The sequence below is a fragment of the Camelus ferus genome, chromosome 12 (assembly GCF_009834535.1).
Source record: "Camelus ferus isolate YT-003-E chromosome 12, BCGSAC_Cfer_1.0, whole genome shotgun sequence".
NCBI classification, from domain to species: domain Eukaryota; kingdom Metazoa; phylum Chordata; class Mammalia; order Artiodactyla; family Camelidae; genus Camelus; species Camelus ferus.
In genome coordinates, this window is record NC_045707.1 from 23,953,719 (window position 1) to 23,978,231 (window position 24,513).

The window sequence follows — 24,513 nt, forward strand, 5'->3', positions numbered from 1 at the left end:
TTAGTTAGCAGTGCTTTTTGACCTTATTGAATACATCATCCCTATAAAAAAAGGAAAAAAATGATTCTTTTATAATATTATAGGCTGCACTATTTAGTATAATCTTGACAGAAGAGAATGTTTTTGACTGATAATTAATGAAAAATAAATCTTCAGCTTACAGTGTTAAGTATCTCAAGATTGCAACATTTCCCTCAGACTAGAATCTTGCTGCTTACATTTGAGACCTTAATTTTCTATCCCTGCCCATACTTCCAGGGCTGAGTGCAGGAGTTCATGTTCTTATCAAGCTGCCACTTGCGGCCCTTCACCCTGACCCACACAGCAGTGTAAGTCAGCACAGCAGGGACGAGGAGTACTTGTAGAAGCTATTCATTAACCGAGAGAGCTGGTAATAAGTTGATAATGGAAGCAAAGTGCACAAGTATCTTCTACAAAATCTAAGCTGAAGGTATCTCCAACATGACTTCCCTAAGCCAGATCCCAGAAATGTTGGTGGCCTCTCCAATGTCACCTGATGAAGGCAACAACAAAAGTCAGAGTGGAAAGAGACAGCAGGCTTAACGTGATTAAAATACGTTTGAAAATATACAAGACATATGGCCACATGAACACACTACTAGCATCCTTTCACAGATGCCTTGAAGCTTAAGCCTTTTTGCTTTGTTGTAAATCATTAAGTTGAGTGTAGTTTAAAATGTGTACAAACAGGGAAGTAAACAAGAAGCCCTTTTTTGAAAAGCCATTCTTAGAAAATTACTCTAAAGAATACTTTTAGCAGTAATTACTTCACTAAGTATAAGAATATATTCTTGAATGGAAAAAACGAAGGTGAAATTATCTTTTAAAAGAATTTACATTTGATTTTGTAAGTAAATAATACAAAACTTCACCTTGAGTCACATCTTCTGGAAAGAACTACTACCAACATTATAGTGTATCTCCTTGAAGTATTTTTCTTTAAGTATAAATTGTTGATATCTACAAACAATATCAGACTTGCTTTTCTCACTTAATATTGCATCATTATTTTTCCTATAATAGTTAAAATTTATTTTAGGCAGAAATGATTTACTATTAAAATATTTTGAAATATATTTACATGTTTAAAAATAAAATTAAAACTCATAAGAATTGAAAAAAATAGAATGAATGAATCTGGGTATCAAATATGTGTTATAACCATATCCTAAAGAGTAATATTGGTTTTCAACTTTCCTTAACTTGATTTAGCAGCCTAATTGTAATAGCAACATTAATTTATTATTGTAAAGCTATCATATATTATAGAACAATGCAAACAAAAAATATGCTAACATTTTAGAAACCAAGGTTTTCACTGTAAGAGGAAAGAGATACAAGAATAAAATTAAGTTAATTAAAATTAATTTTTAGGAAGTTAATTAAAAAATCTTAGACTGGTAAAAGTTTAACTATAAATATCCATATGGACTAATTTTTTTTTCTTTTTGAACATATGTATTTCCCAACTCTGTCCACTAAAGGCCTAAAAATACAAAAACCAAAAACATGAACACACCTAGCACCCAGACTCTGGATTTCACATCGTACCAAAAGGAACCAGATCTTCTTGAGGAAACAGCTAATTCTAAGTCTGGGATAGAAAACATACAACATGAGTCTAAGACATCTTGTGCCAGGACTAAGCAAGGACTAAGCAAGGACTAATGGGGTTTGGTCAATTGGTCATAGGAACAAATATGAAAGGGCTTCCACTGACCAAAGATGGGACAATTTGAACAAAAAATAACAATGTAAAGTGATTGTCTGAAACCTATCAAATATACCAAGCCATCTGTGTTTATAACTATGCAGAAAGAGAGATATCAAAAGTAAAATTCACTGGAGACCATGGCAGTAACCAGAGTACCAACTTCTTACTTGGAGAACTGGTAACTAAAAGGAAAGAACTGAGTGTTTATCCTTCTTTGAGTATGAACTATATTTCAAGGAAACTAAGTAGTCCTAGCTGATGAGAGAAAGCTCTTCTTTATTGCAGAATTCCAACTAATACACTTTTAAAGCATAAAAGAATTAGAGAATTACCATTTTCAATCCCCTAAAGGAGTAATTAATCTGGCAACCATCATTCATAGGTACAGGCAGTAGATCAAAGATTGACGGGGGATCGGCCAAGATGGCGGAGTAGAAGGATGCTCTAGCTCACCCTCTCCCACAAATACACCAAAACTCAATCCAGACCCACCCAGCCAACCAGAGCACTTGCTGAACTCCGACAGAACATCGCCCTCTTCGAAAGACAAAGATGCCGCGAATCTGGCAGGACAAAAGGAAAAAAGAAAGAAGAAAAAGCAAAACAGTGTGGGACCGGTCCTGTGGGGAGGGAGTGGCAAAAGAGAAACAGCTCTTGTTTGCTGGGTCTCCCCCTTCCAATGGAGAGGTCAGCGGGATAGAGGGGGAACCTCCGAGGCTTGGATCTGTACGGAACAACCCTTGACTGACAGAACTAAGTTAAATGGGCACAGAGGGTCTCTACAACCCCCCAGCCCTAGAGGCAAAGTGGCAGGTGAGGGGACAGGACAGGATGCCCGAGCCGGGCAGAGGACTGGGGCAGGCTGCACAGAGGCAACCCTGGGGCCAGAAGGGAGTGGCAAGATATATTCAAAGTCCTGAATGAAAAAATGATGCAGCCTAGGATACTTTATCCAGCAAGGTTATCCTTTAGAATAGAAGGAGAGTTAAAGAACTTCACAGACAAGCAAAAACTAGATGAGTTTAGCAACACTAAACCCATGCTAAAAGAAATATTGAAAGGTCTACTCTAAATGCAAAAGAAGCAGGATGCTACAGAAATGAGACAATCATAATTGGGAAGGTGATAACTATCATGCATTACAAATAGAATAAACATGAAATTGTAAAGGAAGACATTTAAATCATTAAGAGTGGGAGAGCGAAACAAGAAAATAGAGTGGTTTTTTTTTTCCTTTTTAAAATTTTTTGTTCTTGGTAGGATGAGTTTGAGCTTAAATTACTATCTGTTTAGTACAAACAGTTATTGTAATGGGTTAACAGACTTACAAAAAAGGGTAACTACAAGCCAAAAATTTACGAGTCACAAAAACTAAATAAAATACAAGATAATACAAAAGAAAATTATCAAACCACAAAATGAAGAAGAAAGGAACAAAGAGGAAATACCAAATCAACTGCAAAAATAAGTTTAAAATGGCAATAAACACACATCTATCGTTAATTACTGTAAATGTCAATGGATTAAATGCTCCAATTCAAAAGACACAGAATGGCAGACTGGAAAATACAGCAAGAACCTTCAATATGCTGCATACAAGAGACCCACTTCAGAGAGAAGGACACATATAGACTGAGATGGAAAAGGATATTACATGAAAATGGAAAAGCCAAGAAAGCAGGTGTAGTAATACTGATTTCAGACAAAACAGACTTTAAAACAAAGGCCATAAAGAAAGATAAAGAAGGACATTTTATAATGATTAAAGGAGTAATACAAGATGAGGATATTACACTAGTTAATATGTATGCACCCAATATAGGAGCATCTAAGTACATAAAGCAATTACTAACAGAGATAAAGGGGGAAACTGATGGGAATACAATGATTGTTGGAGATTTTAACACCATATTAACATCACGAGACAGATCTTCCAGACAGAAAATAAGGCAACAGAGAAATTAAATTATACAACAGAAAAATTAGACATGGTGGATATGTTCAGAGCATTACACCCCCCAAAAATAGAATATACATTCAAGTGCACATGGGACACTTTCTAGGATTGATCATGTACTTGGGCACAAAAGAAGCCTCAACAATTTTAAGAAGATAGAAATTATTTCAAGCATCTTTACTGAGCACAATGCCATGAAACTAGAAATCAACTACAGAAAAACAAAGGAGAAAAAAATGACAGCATGGAAATTAAACATGCTATTAAAAAACTAATGTGTCAATGATGAAACCAAAGTGGAAATTTAAAAATACCTTGAGACAGATGAAAATGAAAACACAACCACACAAAATTTATGGGACACAGCAAAGGCAGTGCTAAGAGGGAAGCTTACAGCGATGCAGGCCTTCCTCAAAAAAGAACAATCTCAAATAAACAATCTAACCCACCAGCTAAAAGAATTAGAAAAAGAGCAAAAAACCCACAAAAGTCAGCAGAAGGAAGGAAATAATAAAGATCAGGGAGGAAATAAATAAAATAAGAGATTAAAAAAAAATAGAAAAAAAATCAATCAAACCAAAAGCTGTTTTTTTGAAATAGTAAATAAAATTGACAAACTCCTGGCCAAGCTCACAAAGAAGAAAAAAGAGAGAACACAAATAAGCAAAATAAGAAAGGAAAATGGACAAATTACAACAAATTATATAGAAATACAGAGTATCATATGAGAATATTGTGAAAAACTATATGGAAGCAAAATGGCTAACCTAGAGGTGACAGACAAGTTTCTGGAAACATACAGTCCACCACCACCAAATCAAGAAGAAACTGACCACTTGAACAAACCAATCACTAGAAATGAAATTGAATTAGTAATAAAAAAACCTCCCTACAAATAAAAGTCCAGGACCAGACGGCTTCACTGGGGAATTCCACCAAACATACAAAGAAGAACTCATACCAGTCCTTCTCAGGACTCTTTCAGAAGATTGAAAAGGAGGGAATACTCCCAAACTCATTCTATGAAGCCACCATCACCCTGATACCAAAACCAGGCAAAGACACCACCAAAAAAGAGAATTACAGGCCAATATCACTGATCAACATAGATGCCAAAATCCTTACCAAAATACTAGCAAAAAGAATCCAACAACACATGAAAAAGATTATACATCATGATCAAGTGGGTTTCATCCCAGGGACACAAGGGTGGTTCAACATACACAAATAAATCAATGGAATACAGCACATCAACAAGAGAAAGGGCAAAACCCACATGATCATCTCAATAGATGCAGAAAAAGCATTTGATAAAATTCAACACCCATTTATGATAAAAACTCTCACCAAAGTGGGTATAGAGGGAAAATATCTCAACATAATAAAAGCTATATATGACAAACCTACAGCCAGCATAGTACTCAACAGTGACAAACTCAAAAGCTTCTCACTAAAATTTGGGACAAGACAAGGCTGCCCACTATCACCACTCCTATTCAACATAGTCTTGGAAGTCCTAGCCACACCAAACAGGCAAGAGAGAGAAATACAAGGGATCCACATTGGAAAAGAAGAGGTAAAAGTGTCACTATATGCAGATGACATGATACTATATATAGAAAACCCTAAAAGGTTCACACAAAAACTACTAGAAATAATCGAAGCATTCAGCAAGGTAGCAGGTTACAAGATTAACGTTCAAAAATCAGTTGCATTTCTTTACACTAACGATGAATCAGCAGGAAAAGAAAGTAAAGAAACAATCCCCTTTAAAATAGCACCCAAAGTAATAAAATACCTAGGAATAAATCTAACCAAGGAGATTAAAGAGTTATATACAGATAACTATAAAACATTGATTAAGGAAATTAAAGAAGACTTAAAAAAATGGAAAGATATCCCATGCTCCTGGATTGGAATAATCAATATTGTTAAAATGGTCACACTGCCCAAGGCAATCTACAAATTTAATGCAATCCCTATCAGATTACCCAGGACATATTTCACAGAACTGGAACAAATCATAATAAAATTTATATGGAACCACAAAAGATTCAGAATTGCCAAAACATTACTGAAGAAAAAGAAAGAGGCTGGAGGAATAACCCTCCCAGACTTCAGACAATACTACAGAGCTACAGTCATCAAGACGGCATGGTATTGGTACAAAATCAGGCATACAGACCAATAGAACAGAATAGAGAGCCCAAAAATGAACCCACAAACTTTTGGTCAACTAATCTTCCACAAAGGAGGCAAGAATATACAATGGAATAAAGATAGTCTCTTCAGCAAATGGTGTTGGGAAAACTGGACAGCAGCATGTAAAGCAATGAAGCTAGAACACTCCCTTACACCATACACACACACAAAAAACTCAAAATGGATCAAAGATTTACACATAAGACAAGATACAATAAACCTCCTGAAGAAAATATAGGCAAAACATTATCTCGCATATATTTCAAAAATGTTCTCCTAGGGCAGTCTACCCAAGCAATAGAAATAAAAGCAAGAATAAATAAATGGGACCTAATTAAACTTACAAGCTTCTGCACAGCAAAGGAAACCATAAGCAAAACAAAACGACAACCTACAGAATGGGAAAAAATTTTTGCAAAAGATGAAACTGACAAAGACTTGATCTCCAGAATATATAAGCAGTTCATATGACTTAATAAGAAAAAAACAAACAACCCAACCCAAAAATGGGCAAAAGACCAAAACAAGCAATTCTCCAAGGAAGACATACAAATGATCAATAGCACATGAAAAAATGTTCAATATCACTAATTATCAGAGAAATGCAAATCAAAACTACTATGAGGTATCACCTCACACCGGTCAGAATGGCCATCATTTAGAAGTCCACAAATGACAAATGCTGGAGAGGCTGTGGAGAAAAGGGAACCCTCCTACACTGCTGGTGGGAATGCAGTTTGGTGCAGCCACTGTGGAAAACAGTATGGAGAGTCCTCAAAAGACTAGGAATAGATTTACCATATGACCCCGTAATCCCACTCCTGGCCATATATCCAGAAGGAACCCTACTTCAAAAAGACACCTGCACCCCAATGTTCATAGCAGCACTATTTACAATAGCCAAGACATGGAAACAACCTACATGTCCATCAACAGAACACTGGATAAAGAAGCTGGGGTATATTTATACAATGGAATACTACTCAGCCATAAAAAATGACAACATTTAACACCATTTGCAGCAACATGGATGTTCCTGGAGAATGTCATTCTAAGTGAAGTAAGCCAGAAAGAGAAAGAAAAATACCACTGAGATTGCTCATATGCAGAATCTAAAAAAAGAACATAAATACCAAACAGAAACAGACTCATAGACATAGAATACAAACTTGTGGTTGCCAAGGGAGCAGGGGATGGGAAGAGACAGACTGGGAGTTCGAAATTTGTAGATAATGACAGGCATATGTGGAATAGATAAACAACTTTATACTGTATAGCACAGGGAAATATATACAAGATCTTGTGGTAGCTTACAGTGAAAAAGAATGCGACAATGAATATATCTATGTTCATGTATAACTGAAAAATTGTGCTCTACTCTGCAAATTGACACAACATGTAAACTGACTATAACTCAATTAAAAAAAAAAGATTGATGTGGAGTATTACAACAGAGGGGCCAGACTGGCACCACCTAAAATCACTGATCAACCTTAACATCACTAAAAGTAGAACCAACAGATTTTTCAAGCCCTGGATGTGATGCAAATTGAAGCACGAGATTTTTTCCATTTTTGCAAAAATGCTAAATCTATATCTAATCAAGATTCTAGAGAATAATTTCCATTTAGACTAAAAGGTAGGCACAACCAGATCAAGACTAAAACATAAAAGTTTTGATGAAAATTTTTTTTACTGTTAGGAATTCACACATCACACGGTAATACACAAAAGCTAACTTCACATTATTTTATCAGGTTGTTCATGTATTATTTTCTCATCTTTAAAATTGAGACAGTAGAGTATTTTTATATCCACTCCTCGGGAGAAAGGCAGGGATAGATTAGAGAACATGATCAAGTATGCCAGAAACAGTTAGACAACCCAATAAATGCATGCCTGAGATCACTATGTTCTGCAAGGAGAGTTCTAGAGGCTTTCATGTCTGATGGCTGATGTCCATATGGCACCAACTAAAGAACCAACAGAACCATTAAAGGTAAAGCAAGCTTGCAGAACCTCCCTTTTAAGTCTCACAACAGACTTGGGATGTCAGTTTTGTTATAAAACTGAGTATCTTTCTTCTCATAGGCTAAATCACTCATTTGAAGAAAGGATTAAATTGCATCAGAAGGAAAAAGTCACTGCAGAAGTCCAAAATTACAAAATACTTGTTTTCCATTTTGTTGCTTTTACATCTGTTTCTCTGTTTGAAAACAGAGGTGGTCTGTTTTGTAAAGCATTCTGAGGACTCGCAGAGGCACGTGGGAATCTGATCAACTTCAGCTTGCTAGTCAAGTTTCCAAAATGTTCAATTTCTTAGTCCTATGATAAATCATCTCATCCAATACTAGCATTTTCTCTACTTCCTTTTTTTTTTTTTGGAATTAGGGATGTTGGATGCATAAAATTTTGTTTATTTAATATCCAATTTTTTACGTTTTCAACTTTAAGAAAGTAGCTTCTATACCTCATTCTTTTTGAAAAGACAAAAAAATAGTTTTGTTCCAAGTTGACGGAATGTTAAACTATCAATTCTAGCGTTCTCCTTTCTTTTAGGTTATGGAAAACATCACTTCAAACAAATTGCACAGGTCGTCCATTTAAATGACAGATAGATGTCTCATTTCCAGAGACGAAACAATCTTCCTGCAAAGCTAAAGTATATATTGTGGAAAAATACAATGCAAACCTTCGTGGCATCAAGTACACAGAAGTGCAGCTCATACCTTGGAACTACTCCATGCTGTAGATCAGAATGATTATGCTGTCATGTACAATCTATATGGATTCCTTTTGATCCAGCAATTGCAAAATAAATTGTTGTCAGACCCTGGAAATCTTTTGATATGCCCTCTTTATATGAAAAATAATCAGAGATCACATATTTCTGAAATAGCAACACTGGACAAGGTAAACTACGTGAAGAAAAGCAAATGGAAAAATACACTGCGAAACAATTTTGAGAGAGCAAAGAAATTGCCAACTACATCTTGTTAGAAATGTGTGTGAAGTTTCTCCCTTATAGAAGCTTCATGAGCATTTCCAAAGTTCAAGAAGTATAGAAAATGGTTTTTGAAACCTTTAGACGTAGTGGAATCTGCAAGCAAGACAGTGACAACTGTGAGTAAAACAAAGACAATAGAAAATTTTGAACACTTTCTTTTGTCAACCTGGCAATGAAACAATAAAGAAACGTGTCAAACTTGATTCCCTATTTCAGGAGGCATCTGTGCAACAATTAGAATAAATGTAAGAATGACTGACAGCTTTGTATAGCCACTCTGAAACTTTATCTGCCTCATCAAATATACATTTTCAATAAAAACAAAGATACTGATGCTAAGTGTCCTTTCCCTGCAATACACATGTGCACCTGCACACATGCTGTTAAAGATGCGATGTCTATCCCACTCTGTGCTGCTCTTTGCACAAGCTAGAGTCAGCTTTACTTACTGCTGCTGGCTGCATTCCACAGTAAACCTCTGAGGACTGGCGCATGAAAAGGAAAACCTACCTGTTACCAGGATACCAAGGTCCTTTATCTTCTGACATTCAATAGTAAATTGGAAGCAAGTCAAAGAGGCACTCACTGTGCAAGAAAGCAGCTTGAAAAGCAAGCTGCTTCCATATACATTTCATTACACACTGGCTTACAGAACGTTGCCCATATTAAACGCATTGCTAGAATCTTCCATAAAGTTAAAGAGTCACTAAAATGTAGATTAGAAACAGTGGAGAGATTTAATTTGAAAAAGCTGCATAAAGTTTGTGTCATAGTGCCAAAGCAGAATACACCATGCCTGCTTTCACTCTCTGGGGTAAGGCTTTAAGCTGAGCTAAGTGAGAAAAATGTCTGAATACACTCCAGAGCCTGGAAATAATTTTGTCCTTTACATGTGCTCTGTTATTATACCTATCAGGTAGGGAGTATACGAATGTTATATAAATGTAGTTATTAAATTACATTCCAAACTTGTCTTCCCCATCCTAAATAATACAATTTCCTTAAACATATACTCCTGTCCCTCAGCTTTTTAATTATTGTTATGATGTATCAAGATTTCTCCAGTCTCTTTGCCACTTCGAGTTGCCACAATGGAAAACTTTGCTCAAAAGGCTTTGTAACTTAGCTATTAGTATTTCAGTCTGTGAAAGTTTTACAGAGCTGTCATGGTGATTTTCATATGACATATTGACATACATAGAATATTAATGTTTTCCACTTCTTGTTGCATTTATGTGAGGTATGTAGGGAATTTCTATATGATTAATTAGAGCATCAGTATAATTTGAGAGTCATAACACAGTCTTAAGCAATTATTTTATCATTGTAGTAAGGTGTTATATAATAAGGTAAGAGCAATCAAATTTTACATTTTCTGCAATATTTCAAATGTAGTCATCATGAGCGCTGAAAACGCATCCACTTCGCTTTCTCTTCTTTTCAGAGAAATAAGAAAACACGTTGCGGGTGATTTCAGCCATAAGAGTACAGCCAGTTATCTTCGCCCTGAGTTGTCTTTCTGTCCCTAGCCGTCTACTCTGAGCATCATAGCACCAAGAGACTACCATTTAAAAGGACTCTGGAGACCAGGTCATTCATGTCAGCACAGTGCTTTGTGAAATTAACACATTGTACTTGTCAAAGGGCTATTGTAATAGAAATCTTCTTCTGCAGTTGACTCCAGAGACCACAAATCATTTTCCCTGCCTGAAGACATGTCTTCAAGAAAAAAGCCAAGAGATGGCTCTAGGTTGTTAGGGAGGTGACACTGCTGGCAAAAATATGCTTAAATACATGAAACAGAACCCTAGTCAAGCTCACTTTCTCTCTGAAAGTGACAGCTACAGTCATCAAAAAGATATTATGATAAAGAAAGAAAAAATCCCTGACTTTTCCACACTCTTTATCTTAGTACTTTTGCAAGAATGAGCTGAAGGACTTTGGATCTGAGAGTCAAGAGGCTTTTAGTGGTTAGTGTCTCTTCCAGAGGCTATGATGTGGTGTCATGGAAACAGCCCTTCCCGAGGAATCAGGAAATCTGCATTTGATTCCAGCTCTGACATTAGTTGGCCTTGTAACCTTGTAAATGCCACTTTATCATTACAGGCTTCAAGTTCCTCATTTGCAAAATGAAGGGACTGGAGTAACATTCCCACACTACCATAAGAAATCAATTTTATTCTATAATTTGTTGGTTTCTACTCCTTATTGTTAGAACATATTTAGGTTAGTTCAAGAGAATAATTGATAACAAAGCTACACACCTCACATCGTGGGAGGCAGAATGGGGGGGGGGGTGTTGCTTGAGCATTTGAGGGTTTCCCCAGAGCATAGGCCTTGGTACAGGCTTTATAAAGCCCTCCCAACGTGACTCAAGGACATAACGCCTCCGATTGCTGTAACCAAACTTGTGTTCCTGCTTCATCTCCACAAATCTGGTTTGCAGAAACCACACAAAGCAGGTTGGCTGAGGAACTCACAAGTGCGAGTGGTGTGCTACACGCGGGGCACATGTTTTGCTCAATACCGCAAGGGTCTCTGGCCCGGTGAGCAGAGCTTAGTGATACCTGTTATAGTAAGAGTACAGTAGCACCTGCTACAAGGATGGAAAACACACTATACAAAGTCAATTCATTTCAGCTGCTTTTAAGGGCAGAGATAATACTTGGGGGCAGTTCATTAGTAACTGCTTGTGAACTGGTCACTATTACACCTGTAATTAGAAAAAATAGACAATTATATTTAACATAAGATATGGACATTATCAAGTAAGAGCAGTTACTGCAATCTGCATTCTTATGAATTTCTGTCACTGACTGATGTTCAGATTAGTTGGACAAAACTGAACTCACCCGTGCCCTACCCTCACCCAATCTACACACCATGTTGCTTGTAATTGCCACTACAAGACCTCACAACCAGAGTGTAGTAATAATTAATGTGCTCACTTATAATATAGATTGAGAGAAGTTAATCATTATTACTAACTAAATAATAATGTTAGAACCACTCAAAAGTTGCTTATGAACAGCGGAAAACTGGAAATGGGTTATGCAAAAAGGCACCAACAGATAATCCTGTAGAACTTCAAACTGTCTTGTGATGACTGCTGTGCAGGGCTTCGCTCCCTTCACTCCTGACTCTGCCTGACCTTCATCCCAGGTTAACAAACCAGTGGAGTTTGCCAGCTTCTTTCACTCTATTCACCTAGGCAGTGTAATCTTTTTTTTTTTTTTCAGTATAATTTAATATTTTATTTTTCTGATTATTAATTTATTCTTATAAAACTTTTAAATAATACAGAAGTGAATAAAGTATCAGGCATAAGATTCTTATAGTTGGGAGGAGGGTTAGGGATGGATTAAAACTCAAGAATGTTTGTTGCATGTATATGACCTGTAAGATACCATGCCCAACAAAAAAGTGAAGCATCTTTGGCTAGAAAATATGAAACTGAGTAAGAGTGTAACAGTGTGTCCTTTTTCCACATATGGTCATTCAAATGGCAAACAAGCATTTCTGAAATATTAAGACAACCATGAGAAGTCTGCGCCATGGCACACCAAATATCTGGAGAACAATCCTAGTTTTGTATTTTATTTCCTAACAGAACACACACTTAAACATGTCCTTTCATGGTCAACAAAGTAGAGTGTAGCCCGGCAAAGCAGTCTGCCTAGTGCTCTGAAACCAGACTTAATAACAAGTAAAATTAACAGAACATGAATCAAGAACACATGTGAACAAAATACACACCCAGAGACTGACTTTTTAAACACATTTACATTATAGAACTAAGAAAAATTTATGACTACAATGTCCTGTTTTTGTTTTTCACAAAAACACTCTTGTAAGTAGGCAATGAGAAGGTCCTTTCCTAATAAAGAAAATATATCTACTTTAAACCAAAAGTAATTATAATTAACCATGGAGCACTAGGGGAATTATTACAATCTGTTAAAGAGTAAAACAAAAATTAGGCTGCTGAATTTGAAGGAAGGATATAAATGTTAAATTAATGTTAATTTTAGTTTCTTTTATCTTCATTCAATAGAAATCAACACTAAAAAATTATCTATTAGGCTCTAACGACATGTCAGGAAGTTACTGAGGGTTTTGGTGATAAGTAAACATAGCTGCCATACGTGGGGAGTTCTCAGTGGAGAGAAGAGACAGACAAGCATGCAAGCGATTTTAGATGGTTATGACACCTGCTGTGATAGAGGTTAAGGATTAATTGCTGGGGAAGTATTTAAGGAGGGTGGCCTCTCCACTAAGTCCTAACAAACAAGTAGGACTCAGGATTGTGAATCACAGGGAGTGAAGATTACAGATAAAAGGAAAGGGCCATGAAAAGTATTGGCATGCAAGACAGCACGGTGTATTCAAAGAACAGCAGAGAGTCAGGCACCGTTTTCAAGAGCATTGTCGAAACAGTCCCCAGTATGTCAAATCTCACTAATTTTGGATTTTGACATGTTTTGAAAGTAACCAAAATATTATAGGGCTGCTTTCCTCACAGCTATGTGTTGGTATGAGTTATACCACAGGAGAACCCTTTCTCTTCATTAGTCTGACTTGATTGCTAATCACAGTGGAGCCTCCTTATGCACCAATTCTTGCATTGTCCATTGCTTTTTAAAATCCAGTTATTCAAACATCAAGACCAAATCTCTGTTTATATTTAATATCTGCCCCAGAACTCAGGCATATTTCCAGCTTTCTCACAACCATGGGGCTAAGCCACGTAGGACGGTCTTGGGAAACCTTACACAATTCATTATTTATAGTAGACGTGGTTGATTAGGTCATGTCTGGAAGCCAGATAGGGTTCATATCAAATCCGGAAGTCATCTTCATAAAGTTGTTAATTTCCCCCCTCTCACCTCCATTTTTACACCTTTCAAACCTTTATCACCCCTCTATGTGCTTTAATGAGATGAAACATTGTGTCCACAAATGAGTTACCACATTTCATTTCAGCAAGATAGCTTTACATCTGAAATAAGCTTCATCTTTTGTTTGTAGATAGAAGTCCATGGAGTGAGAACAGAGTTTCTATGGTGGTGTTTAACTGGGAAGCTTGCAATCTTTGACTGTCGACTTTAGAAACTAACCCATCACTCAGCACCTATGTGTAGAACATCTTGAGCAGTCAATAAATATGTATTAAATAAATAAACGAATGTTGATGGAGCTGCATTCACATTACAGATTAGACAGTGCCTAAGGGCCATTTCAGCTCTGAATTTTAAAAATTCTGCAGGGGAAAAAAAAAATAAAGAATTCACATCTCCTTGGAAATTTTCAGAAGAGGAGGAAGAAGACAAGAGAAGAAGTTGGAGGAGAGAATCTGTAGCTGGGAGACACAGCACAGTGTGGAGTTTCTTTGTGATGTGCTGGAGCGTTCCCTGGCATGCAGATTCGGACAACACGGTTGAAATCATTACCGTCTGCTCCGTTAGGCAGGAATTCGATCCCTAACAGGTAGGTAATGGTGAGGTCTGTTTAATTCATTTAGAGTGCACCTCCCAGCTAATGCAAGTGTCCTGATTAGCTAGAGAGGTTTTGAGGACTCCAAAGCTGATTTGTTTAGTTGGGCAATGTTATTTGCCTAATGTTGAAAAAGCCTGGAAAATTCATTAAAAAGGAAAGATTTCCTTTAATGAAATACTGTAGCTTGACAGTGAAACAGAAATTGATACACATCTGGGGAACTTTCACTTCCTAGGTAGGTTCTTCATAGCGCACGCACAGAGTATTATTTTTCCAAGACACGGTGTGAAGCTTAGCTCATGCCTATGTTTAAACACAGCTGCTGTTCCTACCGAGGCTTTATTCAGACTGTAGGTGAGTGACATGATAGGGTTGATGGAATAATTACAGTTCTACACAAATATAACCAGAGGGAATACCTAGCAGTGGTACACTGATGGGATAAAAGTACCCACGACCTCAATGTTGGGGAAGGGGCTTCTTCTGTCCAAAACAGTTCTGGAAGTGACTTGCCCTGCTGAAAACTTCGGATTATAAGACCATGCTCCAAATTTTGCAGCAGAACAGAGGCACAAGAAGCAAGAAAACCCAACTATAAAGTAACCCTTGGAAGAGAGAGAGAGGAGAGACAAAAACTGCTCGTCCATTCCTTCGCTCTTCCATTCATTCATGTATCAAACATTTGAGTGCCTGCTCCCTGTCGAGTGCTAGCCTAGGCTCGTGCAATGGGGTAGTGCAGGAAATAAACTACCTCTGCCCACTCGCATTTTATGTTCTTGTAGAAGATAGTAAAAATAAATAAGTAAATAAATAAAAATAAACCAAACTTGACAGATAAATAAGAATAAATAAATAAATCAGAACTTGAAAAATGCCTTAGAGAAAAATTGATCTGAAAATGAAATTTAGGATTGGGGAGTTGGGGGAAAGGAGCAGATATTATGATTTTAAAGGCAGGTCTGGAAAGGCTTCCCTGAGAAGATTAATTTAAGCAAACTTGGAAGCAGGTGAGAGGGAGGGTTAAGACTATCTGGGGAAGAAATGCTGGCAGAGGAAGCAGCTCTTTTATGTAATAAGATTTGGCTTCCATATTTTATTTAGCAAATTGAAGAAAAGCCACTGTCCCTTAGAAATATACACGATGATATACATGATTCTCAAGTGTAAACTTTGAGCAGTTTCAGATATTTGGAACAGTTGGTGTGAAACATCCTACAATGAGGAAACGACTGGTTGTCAAAGACTAGCATGAACTCAGAAGACCACAGAGCCCTGGGTGAAGCAGGCAGGTTCTTGTAAAAGATGACATAGAACGAATTCCTTTAGCTGCATCCAACTCAGAGCTTCATCAAGCAAGCTCTGCATAGATTAATACCAAAACCGCTTGGTGGAGAATTACTGGTTTATTGTGACTAACATGTAACGAATGCTCATTATGTGTTACCAGATAAACCAAGTACTTTCCAAGCACCATCTCATGTAATCCTCATAGTAACCTTAAACAATCGACTACTGTCTTCATTGTATAAAGAATAACATAAGGCAGGGGGAGGGGTTAGATAATTTGCCCAGAAAGCTAGTAAGTTGTGGAGCCAGGACTCGAAACTAGGCAGTTTACTTTAAGTTATAGGCTGAGAAGAAAACGTATTTGTGTTCATGTGTATAGAAAAATAACATAACATTCTTATTCCTGCTGTTATTTTTAATTAAATATATCTAAAGGAAATACATCAAGAATAAGAATCTAGGTAACTTCAGATATTATTACAGACACATAAATAAGGTGGAAGCCCCAACTGTCAGTTGGTAGCAAGATAAACATCTTCCAAAACTCTAATTCAAAAAGACACATACACCCCAATGTTCATAGCAGCACTATTCGCAATAGCCAAGACTTAGAAGCAACTTAAATATCCATGGACAGATGACTGGATAAAGATATGGTGTATACATACACAATGGGATACTACTCAGCCATAGAAAGGAATAAAATAATGCCATTTGCAGCAACAAGGATGGTCCTGGAGATTGTCTTACTAAGCAAAATAAGTCAGACAGAGGAAGACAAATATCACATGATATCACTTATATGTGGAATCTTAAAGAAAATGACACAAATGGACTTATTTACAAAACAGAAACAGACTCTCAGACACAGAAAACAAACTTACGGTTACAGAGGGGAAAGGGAGGGTGAAGGGCATAAACGGGAGGTCGGGATTTGCAGATACAAACTACTATACATAAAATAGATAAACAAGGTCCTACTGTACAGCACAGGGAACTATATGCAATACCTGTAGTAGGAAAATGAAAAAGAGTATGAAAAGGAATATAAATCTATGTATAACTGAACCACTATGCTGTACACCAGAAATGAACACAACATTGTAAACTCACTATACTTCAATTAAAAAAGAAAGATGAACATCCTCCCCCAAAAGAAGCTGTGCTTTAACACAGCATATTCCTGTGTGGGCTATTATTCAGGACACTTGACTGTGCATGTCGAACTGGCTGTGGAAACTGAACGGGGAAGAGGAAACCAAGAGAAACCCCTTCTTTATCGCTGCAGGCGGCCAGCATACAGGTCATTATACATAAAACACAAATAAGGACCACAATCTCCCAGGAGAGGGGCAGTAGGTTTCTGTCTAATAATTACTGTGAATCTGCAGAAAGTAAACTGCAAACACCTGCTGTTTATTACTGCTACACCCCTTTAGCAAGTTTCACCTAATTTTTCTTTCCACCCTTATCCCCTTTTATGTACCATTATTTCCTGAAAACCGTTTGAATAAAATCTGGAAACAATGCAAAGACTTTGGAAATAAAAACACCGTTTTCTCATATCAAGTGTTTCAAACCTGATAAAAGCTCTCTCCTTTTAAAAGAGCAATGTTAACCATCAAAGGTAATTTTTATCAAGAAGTATTTTCAAGCATTAGAATATTTTCTAGCTAAATATTCACATGAGGATCCTCTTGTCATTGACAATACAAATAAAATTAACGACATTACGGGTCTACTTGGATTTCTTCCGAAGCCATTGTACTGAACTTCTTAAGCAAGCTACCATGTCTATCTTCTCCTGAATTATTTAGCCAATTACACCTAACTTTTACCTAACTCTGAAAGATAAAGTCTTGATACTTTAGTTACTTCAAAAAGTAAACACTGATTGAAAGCTGTTAGTTGTAAGATTTTGTTTGTTGTTTCCCTATTTTTCTTAACTAGTGAATCTTAGTTATTTCAGGTCAACAAACTGGGTAATCCCTCATAAGCATACTATCTATGTTCATGTCTGTATATAAGAATATTACCTCCAGTTATCTCAGTTTTGAAATGGCTTTGACACACAGAGCATCCTTTACCATTTCCAGGAAGCGAGGGCTTCTGAGTGATGGGGATATCACAAAGAAAAGGCTCCATCGCTTTCTGATTTTCTTACCTCTTTTTAGTGACAGAATGAAATCACTAAGTTACAGGACCTTCCCTTCCCTGCTCAAACTGACCCCTTCTAATGGTTTACCTAACTGTCTCAATCTCAGGTTCTTTAGAGTCATCAATGACTTCATGGGAAATAGCATGAAACTAGGCATGATTAAGGCTCAAAGAGTCGTCACCTTAGGGAGCGATCTCTCAGTCTTCCTTCTGACTGGGAACTCACATGTCCTTGCTGTTCTTTACACAGGACACCTCTGGGCTTTGTTACGTGGACCACAATTACATAACTGAGGCTGAAGTCTCACCAGACCTAAGGACTAGCCCTCTGATGGCCCCTTTCATTTGAAAGGCCCATGTGTTGGTGCCCCCGAGGTGTGCTTCAGTACTGCTCCTTACGCTGGGATATTTGAGCTTCTCCCCCCTTTCATGCCCAAGACGCAGAGACCCTTCATGAACACTTCTCTCTGCATCTACTGAAATACTCTTTGCACCTACTGGAATATTGAATGGTGGCCTGGTTTCCACTTTATTTCTCAGTGTATTCATTTATATAGTGATTTTCCCCTATAACACTCAGCCACTCAAACTCTCTGAATTTGCTATCACAGTTACATTGTTAGTGCTCTTTTCTTTTATGATGAAAAAGGCACTTGGCTGAATAAAATGGGACTTTGTTCCTCTCATGCGTGAGCTTGGAATTTGTACTAGAAAGCTTGATACCTTGGCTCTTTCACGTTGCTTGGCAGTCATCATCCTGTTTGGGCTTATTTTGGGTGTTGGATAAGGTACAGACTGTAGCCCCAATGTTTACTGCTTAACTTCAAGAAAATTTCAACTAATATTTCCAACATTTAAACCCAATTTTGCCTTTCTGCTTTCTTTTTGTTTAACTTTGTGGTCTAGGTCAGTATTTGCTCAAGTTGGTAGAAATTCCCTTCAACTCATTTTCTTTGGTCAAACAGGTCAGCAGTTCTTCAATTGTTCCCACCCAATCCTTGAAAGTCTTAGAGCCAATACCAGTCGCCAGCACTGTCTAGTTACTGTCCCCCCAGGAGGCTTAGAAGTCCCTCACACAAATGGAAGCCTAGGCACTCAGTCACTCTACGTCTCGTTCATGGATCCATATGGAAACTCTGTGTGACATCAAACTCCCAGAGAGCAAGCACTATGACTATATTTACAAAAACAATCCTCAAGCAGCAAGTTGATTTTGAAAGATTTGATCAACTAACCAACTGTTTAATTCAGAGCCTGTCAAATAATCATTTCAAATATTTACTCCAAATTGACTGCATAGACAGTTTTTTTTTCCATAATGTATATAACTAGAATTTTAACTGACTATAAAATCCTATGACAGTTCATTAGTAAAGACAGGTGAACTGATGTAGCAATCCCCAACTCTCAGTAATTTACCACAGTGAAAAGGAAGGGACCCAGGCTCTTACTCTCTTGAGCTTTCCACTCTTCTAGGTCCATGCACGCCTCTCCCTTAAGCTGGAAGATAGGGAAAGAGCACAAGAATTATGCATGGGAGCATTTTAAAGTCCAGACTTGATAATACGTTACATCATTTCTGCACACATTCTGTTGTCTAGAATTTGACCACACGCATTTCCTAATTGCAAGGCAGCTGAGAAATGTGGTCTAGCAGTGTGCCCAAGAGTAAAGGGAATTATTTTGTTAAATGCCTATCGCTGCCTGCCACAAATGGCACCATGTAACAGTGGGCCTTTCTTATATATTCTTATACAAACTATTGGGACGGTAGTGGAAATGACCATTGTCAAACACATTTATGAAAATCTCAGGTGGGAATATGAAGATTGGTGCCCACACTCCCGACTCGCTCCCAATATGTTTACAGAGATGCATTAGACCAGTTTGTCTCCTTGTTTCTTATTCTCAGCCTTTAACAAGATTTTCAGTTTTGCTAATTTCTCTCCTTTACAATACAAGTATCTACAACAATATTTCATGTATGTGTAGCACTTTGATCTTCAGATTTTCCAGAATATCTCTGAAGGTACTGTTATTTAAAGGAATAATTAACCTGTTAGATCAGCATCATGTAATCTACTAAAGAAGAAATCTATTGAAGTAGAAATGCAAGTCTGGAACTCGTTTTCTGACATTCTGTTAGATTTTTTTTTTTTTAATAGTCCCTCTATTCAGTAGTTATACCATAAGACAAGGGATGTAAACCGAAAAAAAACACCCAGCTCACTAGTTCACTATGCCTCTATTTTCCAGATCCTGTAAGTAAACATGAGGAAATTGGCTAAGTTGAGATTGGAAACTCATTTGTAATTTTTTTCTTCTCTAAACAGCTTTATCATTGTGACTATAGGAATGTGCTATTTCCCTCAAAACCTTCTGACTTACAACGAAAGAAATTTCCAGAATCAACAACAACAAAACACTAATGTTTCATTCAGCGCAGTCCTAAGGACCTAAAGAACCTAGCTAGGTTGGACCAGCACTCAAATGTAAGATTGCAACTTACTCCTTTGAGGATTGCTCATTTATGGTTTGGAAGAGAACACACAAGAAGAATTCAAACCTTAATAACTGCATAAACTGTTTTTGAAAGAATTAAAGTAAGTCTAACCACTAGATCTCTCAGTGAAATGTCAAAATTTTCTCGTAGTATAAAAGTATTTATTTTGCAAAAAAATTTCATGGGCCAAATATTCATCTTGCAATAAAAGCCAGAGAGCAAATAGATTTTTACTTGGGTGACAATAACGATGCTTACCATCAGTGGGGGAATAGGATTAAACAGGATGTGAGGAGACAGTATCTGCTGGCCCACCCACTGTGTGAAGAGGTTCAGCTGGATCCAACAGCAGTAGTCTAAAACCAACATGACAAGAAACAGAAAAAGGAATGAAAACTTGGACTTCATTCCTGCCCACACACATGCAGCTGCAGTGGAAAGAATCACCAAACTAATTGGCATCTGATAGTCTGCATATTAAGGGAATCGGCAAATGCTTTCTTGCTTATGTTTGGTCTGAAAACTGTTTTCTAAGCTCACAATATAAAATTATGAACGTATTAGTCAAAAGAACATGTGTGATTTGTATTCATGGAGAAATGCTAGAAAGCATGGAAATAAATAAAAGCAGTAAATAAATATCAATGGAAAGGTTACATTTCTCTTGACATTGTTGTAAAAATTATGTATATTATGTTAGAAAATGAAAGCTGTAATGCAGAAAATCTTAATCATTAGGACTTGTCATATATTTCTTTTACGACTTAAGCAAAAAAGGCACCAGATTTATTGACTTATTTGTAGTAATAAATCTCATATGTTTAAATACTGGTAACTGATGACTATAATGATTAATAGCGTAATGAAGTTTGTTGTATTAAATTGTAAATGTAGTCTTATTTGCTTTGTAATTCTCCCCCAAAATAGTATTGGACATTTCACATAGCAGAAGCTCAATATATAGTTGTTATAATCAATAATAATAATCATAAAATAATGGTTACTGTGACTCAGATCATCTTTTTTTTTTTTTTTTTTTTTTGACCTAATGGCTTTCAAGCCAATCTATTATTTGGAGACCTCTGTGTACCAAGATGTTGTATCTAAAAGTTGTCAAACTCATTTGAATTCCATGAACATGGCAAAAGTGTTATTTTTTTTTTAAAAGTTTCAACAAGTCTTTCTCAGGAACAAAGAAAATACACATACAAGGCTGCTCTAAAAATATTTGGTGTGTTACTATAGTCACTGACTGTAACTTGTGTCAGTAAAAACTTCTGAAAAAGAAAAAGATCTTCTCAAGAATTGATGCTGAATGGCAACATGAATGGCAAAGTAAAGACCAGCACAAACCCTCTCTCCCATAAAAGCAAGAACACTGGCCAAAAAAATGGCCCAAATCAACTTTTTTTTTAAAACTCTGGAAATTAACCAAAGGCTTGCAACAATCTGGGGATCATTTATTTAAGAAAAAAGGCTAAATCTCAGAACAGAAAGCTTTGTGGCATCTACCTTGTCCCAGTCCCACCCACCTTCCCCAGATCTGTGAGAGTCTTAAAAACCAACAGCTCTACAATCATGGGGAAACCCAGCAACCCAGAGACCCTGAAGACCAAAGAAAGGGCAGGAGCTTCCCCAAGGCCTCCTTCCCAGATAACTGTTACTATTTTATATATTTATATGATATTTGTAACTATTATAAAGCAGACTTCAATACCCCTCTTTTAATAATGAATAGAACAACTAGACAAAAGATCATTAAAGAAGTAGAAGACTTAAACATTACAAATCAACTAGAATTAACATTTTTTGAACAATTCAACAGCAGCAGTATATACATTCTTTTCAAGGACACAGGAATATTCTCCAGACTAGACTGTATGTTAGTCTATAAAACAAATCTCAATACATTTAAAAGGAATGGACTCACACAAAGTATGCTTTCAGCATCACTAGCCCAGATGCCTTCGTTCAGAAATCCCTTCATGTAGAGCCTTCTTTAGTGGCCTTCCTCCATCATCTCTGCAGAGATCACCTTTTCAGGGAAAGGATAAGGGGAACCCAAAAGATAATTTTCTTTGCTCTAACTCAGTACTTTTCCACTCCTTGCCTTTCCTGCTGTCTTTCATCTGGCTCCTGGGGACATAAGACCTCAGGAGCCTTTTGTACAGGGCTCCCTCTATAGTGAGATGACTTCCACATCTGTGCTTATTACCCTAAGCCTTGGCCAGTGTCATTCCACAGGGAGAATGAAACAGGAAAACCAGCACTTTCTGCAGTTTAGCTTCTTCCTTATTCTATCTAAGTGATCAAAGACCTGATGGTTACTCTGTCTTGTTACCTTAATTGGCTAATCCAACATCTGGTAGCTTAGCTCTGTCCAGCTCTCCGGAACTCATATCATAAAGGATACCAAAACCAGCAAACCTTTAGCTAGACTGACCAAGAAAAAAAATAATGCTCAAATTACAAAAATCAGAAATGTAGGAGGGAACACTACTACCAACGTTATAAAAATAGAAGAGGATTAGAAGGGAAAAGTATAAAAATTATATGTCAACAAATGAGATAACCTAGACAAAAGGACAAATCTCAGAAAGGTACAAACCACTGAAACTGACTCAAGAAAAAATAGAAAATCGAAATAGACCTACAAGAGATTCAATCAGTAATCAAACAACATTCCATAAAGAAAATCCCAAGACTCGGTGGCTTCACTGATGAATTCTACCAACATTTAAATTCAAGCAACATTTAAGGAGAGTAACAATAAAACTTCACAAACTCTTCCAAAAAAAGAAGAGGACGGAACACTTTTCAAATCATGCCATTAGGGCTTACTACACTGATACCAAAAACATACAAAGACATCTCAAGAAGAGCAAATTATATAGACCAATATCCTTAACGAATATCAATGTAAAAACCCTAAACAAAATACTAGAAAACTAATCCATAGTGCATGAAAAGCATTATACATAACGACCAAGTGGGATTTTCCCAGGAATGCAAATTCGGTTCAATCAATGTAATACACCAATAGAATAAAAGTGAAAAAAAAAAAAAAAAAAAAAAACCACATGATCATCTCAATAAATGCTGTAAAAGCATTAGATAAGACGCAACTCAATTTCATAATAAAAACATTCAACACACTAAAATAGAAAGGAATTTCCTCGGCTTGATAAAGGGCTTGTATAAAAACCCCACAGCCAACATCATGCTCAATGATGAAAAAATGAATGCTTTCCCCTAAGATTAGGAAAAAGGCAAGGATGTCCAGTCTATTCAGTATTTTACTAAAGGTTCTAGGCAGGGAAATTAGGCAAGAACAGGAAATGAACATCTCCCATATTTGAAAGGAGAAATAAAAGTATCTCTACGTATAGATAGAAAAATCCTAAGAAATCCCTGCCCACTCCCCCAAAAAACTATTAAAGTTAATAAGTGAGTTTAACAAGGTTAAGGATAAAAGTTCAATATAAAAATTCAATTTTATTTTCATACACTTGCAATGAATAATCCAAAAATAAAATTAACAATTCAACTTACAATAACATCGTTAGGAGTAAATTTAACTAAATAAGTGTAAGATATGTATCTCAATACACTACAAAACTTCGCTGAAAGAAATTAAAGAGATAAATTCAAAGACATCTATGTTTAGGGATTGGAAGACTTACTACTGCTAAGACAATAGTCCTAAAGTTATCTACAGATTCAATGCCATCCCTATTAAAATCCTACATAGTACTTTGGCAGAAATTGACAAGCTGATTCTAAAATTCATATAAATATGCAAATATCTGGAATAATTAAAAAAATGTTGAAAAAGAAGAATAAATTTGGAGGACCCACCACACCTATTTTAAATCTTACAAAACTACGGTAATAAAAATTGTGTGATACTGACATAAGGATCAATAAATATATAGATCAATGGAAAAGAATTGAGAGTCCAGAAATTAACCCTTACATCTGTTGTCAATTAATTTGCAACAAGTGTTCCAAGACAATTCAATGCAAATGCAGAGTCTTTTCAACAAAGAGTGCTGTAAAAACTAGATATCCACATTCACAAGAATAAAACTGGATGCCTGCCTCACACCATCTACAAAATTAAACCAAATGGATCAAAGGCCAAATGCACAGCTAAAGCTGTAAAATTC

General features: G+C 36.6%; 1 long non-coding RNA gene across 2 annotated transcripts in view; it reads right to left on the reverse strand.

Annotated features, from left to right (window-relative positions):
• The window catches only part of LOC116667639, a 60,920-nt gene that overhangs the window by 29,759 nt on the left and 6,648 nt on the right, over window positions 1-24,513 (reverse strand). The window contains exons 2-3 of one of the 2 annotated variants that reach the window (XR_004324566.1): window positions 20,603-20,700; window positions 19,293-19,341 (exon numbers count right to left, since the gene is read on the reverse strand). This is a non-coding gene — a long non-coding RNA (uncharacterized LOC116667639). Of the gene's footprint in view, window positions 1-19,292; window positions 19,342-20,602; window positions 20,933-24,513 lie in introns of those variants that run through there. The other variant, XR_004324565.1, reaches the window with a different exon arrangement.